An 11234-nucleotide genomic window follows, 5' to 3' on the forward strand; every position below is an offset into this window, starting at 1 on the left:
TGCCCCGCTTTGATTGCTTAAAATATTGATTTTAGAAAGTCAGAAAGAGTTTCCGTGTAGCACTTTAAAGATGCAGCAATATAAAGTTATTTGTAATTAAACTTATGTAATTAAGGTATTCAATACAGTGAAGTTCGTTAGTTGAAATTCCATAGGAACATAGAACAGACCTATGATGATCCAGAATTTTCTATTTAGTAATTAAGTGTCGTGGATGTACACGTTGAGTTACCGATCGAATTCAATTATCAAGCAATTAAATGTTATTCGATTTACACGCAGTAACGATGTTGTTTGGAGCTTTCTCTGCGGGGACAATACAATATTTGTCATTGAAGTAGGATGTTTTGTAACATTTGTGTTTAAAAAGATTAATGAAGCATTGGTATTCACAGACCAAATCATATGTTTACATTTTAATTTGTATCAAGGACCACACGGACTTAATGCATTTCGAAACAGTACCTACGTCTACTTTCTAGCACATTACCCATTGCCTAGCATAATCTGCGACAAATCAATTCAATATTCCCATATTTTTTTATAAGTTAATGACAATTATGTCGTAATGACAACTGCTCATCAAACATTCTACAACTACAATCCATCAACAAGTACGTGGCGTTTAACGCAGTTCATATCGGATATCTTTAATTGGTTATGTATGTTTTTTTTAATTCAAAATCTAATTCGTACAAAGAAACCAACTAGAATAATGCCAATATGGAAAAACATGTTGTCGTAAACAAAAACACTGAATTTAATTATTTTTAGTATCTTTATATTTCACTGAATTCAAAAGAATCTGTGATGTACAATGTATAAATAACGGTATAGCATAATTGGATACTTATTAACAAGTATCTCGTATGAAAATTTGTGACGTAAAGGATTCTTGAAAATTCAAGGATTGAGAGAATTTAATATATAATAAAATCAACGGTACCAATTTTGTTGCACCAGATGCGCATTTCGACAATACATGTCTCTTCAGTGATGCTCGTGGCCAAAATATTTGAAATCCAAAGCATATATAAAAGATGAAGAGCTATAATCCAAAAGGTCCAAAAAGTATAGCCAAATTCGTAAAAGGAATCAGAGCTTTGCATGAGGGAGATACATTCCTTAATTTATAAACTCCTAAAATTTTGTAACTGCAAATTTCAATAACACAAAAAATCCGTATAAAGTGCAAACAAAAAAGAGGTTTATATATAAAAAAAGATATGGTTGAATTGCCAATGAGACAACTCTTAACAAGTGACTAAATGAAACAGAAATGAGTTGCAACAACTATAGGTCACCGTATGGACTTCAACAAAGCGAAGCCCAAACTACATAGTCAGCTATAAAAAGGCCCCGAAATGACAAATGTAAAACAATTCAAACGAGAAAACTAACGGCATAATTTACGCTTGTAAGTGTAGATACAACTTTCGGGCCTGTAGTACAAGAAAAAGACAAAGATGTATGTTTATAGTTTAATGCAAGAGAGCAACATGCAAGTCCAAAACTTTAGAATAGAATGAACTGAACATTTTTATTCACTAAATTAAGGTTCCAGGAGGGCATATAAAACATGAACAATACAATTTGAAACATTTGCAGAAAATCATATATGCACTCAAGAAAAAGACATATTAATAAAGACAACAAAGTATAAAAGGATGATATAATTAAGTTGACAATTACGCAAGTGAACCCGACATGTTTATTTTAATTTTTAAGTAAAAAGAAGGCATAAGTAGATGGTGCCGCAAGAAGGAATGTTTACATATAAATGAGAAAGAAAAAAACATAATCAATTATGAGGTATAATACTGCAATTCACATTGTATAATATATCACTCTGTTTTAGTCGCGTGTTTTACTGAAAATAAATATACATCAAATTCGTTACTTAATTTAATCATAAACTTGTTTGTTATTATGTAGTTTCATGTGAGTTCGTGGTCTAGTGGTAAAGACCGATGGCTACAGTGCTGAAGGCCTCGAGTTCGATTCTCACTCGGGGTGCTAAAAATATCAGTACATTAGAAGGGTAATTTTCACCCTCTCACACACATCTCTGGTACCCAGACCGGAGTTTAAACTAGAGTGGGTACGTTGGGGGCCTCGGCCTGGAGATCAATCTTCTGATATCTCTCTGGTTTGTCTGTTTCCACCGAGTGGCCCGGTGGTTCTCTCCGAGTACTTCGGCTTCCTCCACCACAATAACAGACTTCCCGGTGTCCTTGCACTCCCTTTGTGTTGAATTGGGTTGGGATTGCTTGTCCTTGTAAAATAGTTGTCGTATAAATATACGTTAGTGACGCATCTTCATTAATCCCGTAAGGGAGTGTACATGGATGCCACTGTACCCTCGCAGCGTTCGAGGGGTTCTTCGGAAATCGGAGGCATTTACCAGTACATACATACATAGTATATGAATGCTAGTTTTCAAGCCACACCCGCGATAGTATAGGGGTATTATATGTTCAGGTCTTTGCGTCTGTCAGTTAAATGTAGATTTACGGTGGGTGAAACAAGTGTTGTATGTAGTCAAATCAACATGAAACTGCATACAAATGTTTTTTTATGAACCAAACGGTTAGATATACAGAGCTATTCTATATTAAAGGGTTTGGATCAGAATCCATGATCCAATATGATCAGACATATGTGACAGTGCAAATCAGTCCAAAATTTTGGTCAGAAGTAAGTTAAAGTGTTGGTTAAAGGAAGATTAAAGTTTGGTTGAAGCTATGGTTAATGTTTTGGTTAAAGGTAGGTTAAAGTTTTAGTTATATGTAGGTTAGAAAGTTTTGGGTTAAACATAGGTTAAATTTAAGGTTAAAGGTAGGTTAAAGTTGTGGTTAAAGATAGGTCAAAGTTTTGGTTAAAGGTAGGTTAGAAAGTTTTGGTTAAAGGTACTAGGTTAGAAAGTTTTGGTTAAAGGTAGGTAAAAGGTTTAATTAAACAGTTAAAGGAAGGTTAAAGTTTATGTTTGTAGGTAGTTGGTGGTAGCATGAATATGTAACTAAGTACATATACCTGTACATACAAAATAAGGACATTTGGTCTAGTTGACAATGAGACAATTATGCACCAAAGTTGAAATGAACTGGATTTGACAATTATAGGTCATCGTATGGCATTAACCAAAGAGAAACACTAAAATAACATTATAATCGGCCTATAAATGGTCACAAATGAAAAATGTAAAACACTTCGAATTTTGAAACTAATGTTAAACACTTCGAATTTTGAAACTAATGTTTCAAAATTCGAAGTGTATTACATTTTTCATTTGTGACCATTTATATTTAGCTGTATTTGGCAAAATTTTAGGAATTTTTGTCCTCAATGCTTTTCAACTTCGTACTTTATTTGGGCTTTTCAACTTTTTGGATTCGAGCGTTACTGATGAATCTTTTGTAGACGAAACGCTAGTCTGGCGTATATACAAAATTTAGTCCTGGTATATATGATGAGTTTATATATGCCAAACTAGAATTTGACCAACATAGTCCTGCTCTGAACATGGATTTGAAGTTATACCTATCAAGTTTTGTGTTAAGTTGTTTGCGGTCCCATCAATATGAAACTTAATGCATTTTATCATTATAAAGTTAGTAGTTTGACATACCTTGTGCAATATCAAAATATAGCACATATTATCGACAAGATGTTGTATCTAGGACCATATGTTTTCTATATTCATATTATGTAATTTTTCAATTTATCAAAAACAAAAATCATTGTTAGAACCAATAGATACATGTATGTTTAAAGCAAAATTGAAAGATTTTAGTACATAGTTACATTCATAATCTGGTCTTTACGTATAAATTATATCATGCCCTTTTCCATATTGGCACTGGTTTTAACCCGAGACTCCCATATCGGCCTCGAGGCTTTAGCCGATGATATCAGGGCCAATATGAAAAAGACATGTTATAATCTATTTATCACACATATTTAAGTTCTGCAGAAAAGAGGAAACATCCAATTATCACAATTTATGAAACATAACAGGCAAAAGTCTTAAACATTTTATCACAAAAGTGTCGTTAAGGATGCAATGACCATGATGACGTCAACTCATTTGGAATCAGGGCACAATATCAATATACTCTTTTTTACCCCGGTCAATTTTGAGGTTATTGCATATGTATAACTATCATAACAAATATGTGATAATTGCTGTTACATTCATTGTCAATGCATTCAGTATTAGTGTTTAATGTGAAGTTAAAGGTAAGAGGATTGCGTTTGTTCACTTTTCAAAGACATACAATCACTTGAGTCAGAGATACTTTTTACACCTTTTCTCAAATTGGTAATTGAGTTTGGTATATATCTAGGCTCATCCTTGATATATTGGGGCATATAATCATTGGAATCGGATCCCGAAATACTCTTACAAACACTAGCTTCTCTACGTAGTTTACCGTTCATATATCTATTTTTACCTGTGGATTTCTTTCGCATTGTTTTTTGTTTTTGATTGCGAGTATCCACGAGCATATTCTTTGCTTTACTTTTATTATGATCCTTTACGGTTGAAAGACCTTTGGAAGGCGAACCATGTATTGCCGATTTCTTTCGAGTATTTAACTTATTTTCTTTAACATTGCTGTCTTCCCCTGTTTGGAAACCTTGCTTTTGACTTTTAAGACTTTGAGACACTCTTTCGTTTTTATTCAAGTCATGCGCCTTATAATGATGCTCAACAAATTTCGATGACGGAATATGCATCTGTCTGTAAAGATTATTTTTCTTTGAAGGCTCATCATCAAAATTAGGTAATGAGTTTTCGTTATATTTCTGAATTTCGGGGATTTCCCGTGCATTGATTGTGCAATCAATACCGCAACTGTTTACATGGTATTCATCTAGAGATCTCGTTTTTGTCTTTCTGCATTTCATTGCAATTTTATTCCTCTTACCAGACTTCATTGGGGTTGAAAGAAAAACGTCATCAGTTTGGTCCTGCGATGCACTTCTACTTATAGGAGGGAGTACGTTTCTTTTGCTGAAGAATCTTGGACGCATGCTAAACATGCCATCGTCTGAACCGGAAGTGATAGAAAAAGTATCTGTAATTGTTGAATTAGATGACAAAGATGACATTGGTGTCAAGGTTCGACAGGTAATTGGACTAAGTGTTATTCTGGAATGGGAATCCACCTGTTTCTTTTTAATGACTTGTCGCTGAGAGAAAACTGATAAGGTTGGACTTGGTGGAATGACGTCAATACTAGGTAACATCCTGACATTCTGTTCTGTTATATTAGATTTCAAAGGTTTTTCCTTGTTGTTAGTATTTCTAGACTTTGAACCATTATTTGTATTAGTTTCAAATTCGTCGAATGATGAATCAGGATCCGTAGACTCACTTCGGATTCTTGTAGAACAAGACGGACGCATATATAAAGGGGATTTTGGAGGTTCCGGAGATGTTATGGTTATACCAACAGCAGAAACATGTGTAGTTGTTGTTGTTTTTGTTGTTATTTTACATCCATTGTTTACTCTTTCGAAAGGTGAAAATGAATTTAACTTGTAAATTAAACCGTCGTGTTTTTCTTCATGAAAATGACTCTCAGTATTTCCCGTAATTTGGTCGTAAGTTTCATCTATGCTTGACTGTTGACTGACAGACGCGCTTGTTGAGCTATAGGTTCGGATGTCGTAGAATGTAGCCCGACTTGAACAGTCTGTCTCATCTCCGTCTGGAAATATAGCGCACTCCGTAATATGTTCTTTCTTTGTCTTTCTACTTTTCTTTTTAGACTCCACATATCTTAAATGGGACATCCCTGATAAAAGAATAAAAAAGCATATGAAATTGAGAATGGAAATGAGAAATACATGCATGCGAAAGAGACGTCAATCCGACTAAAGAGATGTCTTTTTTGAGGCAACAACCCGACCAAAGAGGTCTTTTTTGAATTTACAGTTTAATGTTTATATCACACTTATTAACCAGTATCTATAAATTTGTTATGATCATTGGTAATTAATGACTTACTATTACGCTTGTATGTGACTTTTCATTAGGTGTTTCCCTATAAAAGGTGTATAAGATATGATTATCTATTAATCAACACATTTATATTTTCATGTTTATCTAAGTATCATTGAAAAAAAACAACATCGACATCAACTATTAAAACTAATTTCGTCAAAATTAAAGTACATATTACTGCATTATGCAAGTAGAAATAAGTGAAATTATAAAAATTGTTTACATCCATGTCATTTAATCTCTGATCTGTATTCTACTGAAAAATTATCAGAAAAAAAATCAACTACACAATTCAATAACAAATATTTCAAGAATTTTCCACACAAAATGAACACATTTAGAGTCTTTCGTGTTTTTTATTGTTTTTTCTTAATCATTGGATTTCTTTTCTCTTATATAAAAAAAAAAGTAAAATCACAAAAAATTGAACTCCGAGGAAAATTCAAAATGGAATGTCCTTAATCAAGTGGCAAAATCAAAGGATTAAACACATCAAACGAATGGACAACAACTGTCATATTCCTGACTTGGTACAGGCATTTTTAAATGTAGAAAATGGTGGATTGAACCTGGTGTTATAGCGCTAAACATCTCACTTTTATGACAGTCGCATCAAATTCCGTTATTTTTACAACGATGCGTGCGCAAAACAGACATAATCGGTATAATAGTCAAAATATGGTTAAAACAGTTATCACTGGGTTACAATCTCAAGACAAACATAATTATACCAAAAAAAACAGAATGTTTTCATATTTTTAAACAAGTGTTTAGAGTAAAACAAGTAAAACAAGACTTGCCTGTATAGAAGGAATATCCTTTTGAGAATTTCAGAGGCGTTATACTGACTTTATCGTATATGATACTCGGATTCAGAAGCGTTATACTAACTTGATCTTATATGATACTCGTATTTCAGATGTTTACAGTTATGGACATTTTGATTGGATGGAACTTGAATTGAGGATGAGAAAACGAGAACATGGGCGAAGTGTTAATAAATTATAAACATTTAGCTTTAAGTGCGTCAACAATACAACAGATTAGCTGACAATTATTTTCAAAGTAATGTTAAAGAAAGAAAAAGCACTAACATAAGTGTTAAAAAGATAAATGTAATAAAGAGGGAAACTAAGAGGATTTTTCTTCTTAAACTAAAGTATTGTGGATATACCTGGAATGCAGTTAGATATAAAAACTAATTGCATTAAAAATCACAACCGTTATTAGGCGACACAATCGAAATGTTTAAAAAGAATAAGTTAACTTTGGAAGGTTTGCATGTTGTATTTAATATTTTATGATAAACAACATTTACTAGTAGATGCCATGTCGTCTTTTAAATTGACCGATATTACTTTCATTGAGCTAGCACTAGTTAAAAAAATCCTCACATTATAACTACATAAAAGAGGGGCGAAAGATACCAGAGGAACAGTCAAACTCATGAATCGAAAATAAATTGACAACGGCATGGCTTTAAATGAGTATATTATGTTCGTAAAATTCGATTTTTGTTTTATAACTTCATCAGGTCGTTGGTTTTTCTCATTTGATTTGTTAATTTGTTGTGAACTTTGAAAGCTTGCTATGGGGTATATATTTTGTTTAAGGAAGAAGGTCGTATGGCGACCTATAGTTTCCAACATATACGTCATTTTTGTTATCTAGATGATGTTATTTCAAATGCTATTATCAATTATACAACATCTTCTTATTTTATGATAATTTATAATTTGTTGTAAAATATTACATCAGCCAATTACAGAAAAACACATTTTGATTGTTGGAAAAACATTTACCAACGCTTACCTACGAATTTGACGTATTACCTTGTTTGTACTAACAACTCGATAAGTGTCATATGTGGAGCAGAATTTGTATATCCTTCCGGAGCACATGAGATCGCCCAATGATTTTGTTGGGTTCGTGTTTCTCGGTCGTCAGTTTTAAGATGATGTGTTTTGTGTACTATTGATTGTATATTTGTCATATCCTTTATAGCCATGGCATTGTCAGTTTATTTTTGACTTATAAATTGAAGTCCATTTGGTACCTTTGGCCTCTCTTTAAAAAAAAATATACAAAAAATCTGAATTTAAAACAGAATTAGGAGAAGTGTACCGAGTCGTTTGCACTTGACATTAAATATATAAAGAAGTCGTTATTGGCCAAGGAGAATGAATATATATGATGCACCACTATGCCAGGTTGGGGGAAGTGGTGGGGCTTAGTATTATTGTCTTTCCATATTCTTTAATAAATGTACTTCGTCTATATACCATTTTGTTTTTTGTTGTTAAATAGTATTCGTTTTTACCCTTTATGTCTGTTTTTTTTGCTCACACATTATTATGGAAATATGCGACTGTCATACAAGTGAAAGGTTTAGCTAGCAACAAAATCAGGTTCAACTTACCATTTTTCACATATTGAAATGCCTGTACCTAGTCAGGAATTTACATTTGTTTGAATTTTCCATTCGACAAATGACTTCCCGTTTTCAATTTTCCAGTGAGTTTAATATTTTTGTCATTTTATTTTTTCCATATTTAAACCAACCTCATTCTTAGTGTCTCAATTTTAAGTCGAGTCTGTTATCCGGTGGTTGTCATCAGTTGCTTTGTGTCTTATACATATTTTTTCGTTATGTTATTGATCAGTCATTAATCAAGCCATTGACTAGCTTCTCGTTTAAATTGTTTTTTTCAATGTCGTACACAGGGGTCTACATTATTTGCTATTTTAAATTTTTCATAATAAAGTACGTGTGTATATGTGAAGTTAGAACGGATGACAGTTTGTAAAAGACTTTCAATCAGAAATGCAATTTAAAATAAAAGATCGAAAAAACATAAACGGTACCAATGTCAGTTATCAGTGTAAACGGCATTATTCAGCAGTCAATCGGTGTTTACATTTGCAATTGGCATCTCATAATACAATATATTAGTATTATCATTATCAGTTTGTTTCATTTTCGTCACATCAGGTTAAAAGTAAAGGATTGAAACCCTTAGTTTTCACATATTTAAACAAAGGGATATATTAAGGTACTCTTATGATAAACTGATATCAGAAATAAACATGTATTCGTTGTAGAATAGTATTTAACAGCTTAATATGACAAAACACATCAAAGGTCAATGATAACGTATTGATCAAAACAATTGTTATTTAAAATTTATAAACATAACCATATCAATGACAATTCATGTCAGCATAAAAAGTGCTGACTACTGGGCTTGTGATACTTTCGGGGAAATAAATCTTCACCAACAGTGGCATCGACCCAGTGGTTGTAAATAAACTCATCAAAGATACCAAGCCTAAATTCAGTATACGTAATTTTTCGAAACAATGGTTGAAGCATATTAAGTTTTCATGCTTGTCAAATGCTTAGTCATTCAGTTCACAATCTTTAGTAAACATCCATTTCAACACGTCATTCAGCAGCTGCTAAATAATGTATGGTTGACTTAAAACTGCAATTATCAAAGATGAAAGGTGTAAATTGATCAGGGAGAGGATTGAGGACACACACAAACATTTATTTTATTACGTGCTTGACGTCATAGTGTCACGAAATAGAAGTTTCTTCATAATATTACTTTCAAAATGAAAAAAAAATATATTCTGGAATATTATTTCCACTGGAATAAATACAGCAGTATATGTTCTGACGGAATAAATGGTGAGGAATATTTGTTCCCAAAGATATAGATATATTGACATTGTTTACAACAGAGTTCTCAGTGGAACAAATACATTCATCATCATTCAATTTAGAAATCTTTAATAAATTCGGTGATGTTCCAGACATTAACCTATCAATTATCGTGTGACGCGGAACACCAGTTGACACTCATTTATGTATTTTAACAGAGGTTACACGGCTGGAATCAAACAGATGTCTCTTTCGAAGCCACACTGAAATCGCCACAATTTCTGGTAGGACTCGCGTTGTTACTCCTTGGTTTTCGGTTGCTATGAAGTCAAATTAAATTCTTATGAAACTTTACATGTAACTAGGACTCATAAATACTCTATTGCAATCAAATGAGCTGTACCAACAATAAAACACAAAGATTTAAAGAAATATAAATAGGGAAATGTTGTAGGCATCCTTTTTCATTGCAGAATGACTCTTTATAGGGGGGGGGGGGGGTAGTGCTTCCCTAAGTATGAGTAGTAGATACTTAGTTGAGCTAGAGAAGAACTGTTTTCGCTCAATCGGTTTATAATAGAGCGTTGACTTGTAACATAGCTGTATTGGGTTAGAGTTCCGGTTGAGACAATGCGATTTTGTTAAATGAATCCTGCTCTCCAGTTACAACTGGGAACTTCATACAAACATTAATAAACTCAAGATTGGAGTAACTTAGTATGAACAAAATAAGACACCTCACAGGTGAACAACTACCACTGGGTGGAAATGGTACAGAAAAGATCAGCACGATACGTTACCATCATGTAGGACAAAAGCGCAAGAAGAATGTTCAGCACAAACAACTCTTTTTTCTTCTTTTAAAATTAAAATTTGCATGCACATACAAACGTGAAAGAATGATCAATTTTTCAATGGTAAAAAACTATAACTTTTAGGGGTTCACCTGCATAATATTTTTAAACAGAAAGCAGTCACATCTAATCTTAATAAAAGAGAAAGTGTATAACAATTAATAGAGAAATTGATGAGGGAATAAAACTTTCATTTGTGCTAGTGTCAAATAGTCTGTAGAAGCTCTGAATATCAATGCACATTTGACCATTAAAGGACAGTCTATGATCTGACAATGGAAGTACTCGTATTGTAGGACCTTCAGAATTAAAACAGTTGAATACTCTTTCTAATGGATACATTTTCATAAAAGAAATTGCCATAAGAAGTCAGAGTAAAGGCACTTTCGAGAAGGGTTCTTCACTGGAAAAAGTCATCAATTATGCAGGTCTTAATGAAATCATTCACAAGATAGAGTGGCTCACCTGTAACCCTGCACTATCAAAGTTCATTAAGTGTCTTAGTGATCATCATTATGCAGGATAAACTAGAATAATTTTTGTTCCGTAGATATTTATTCCATTATTCCCAATTGACAGCAGTGTTTATTTTCAATTATAATAGCATGTTGACATAAATCCTGGTGGCATATTTCAAATTTGTAGTTCCTAATATAGTGTTAAACAATTCTAAGAGACAGACAGAAACAAAAAAAAATCA

The sequence above is a fragment of the Mytilus trossulus genome, chromosome 14, assembly GCF_036588685.1.
Source record: "Mytilus trossulus isolate FHL-02 chromosome 14, PNRI_Mtr1.1.1.hap1, whole genome shotgun sequence".
Taxonomy (NCBI): Eukaryota; Metazoa; Mollusca; class Bivalvia; order Mytilida; family Mytilidae; genus Mytilus; species Mytilus trossulus.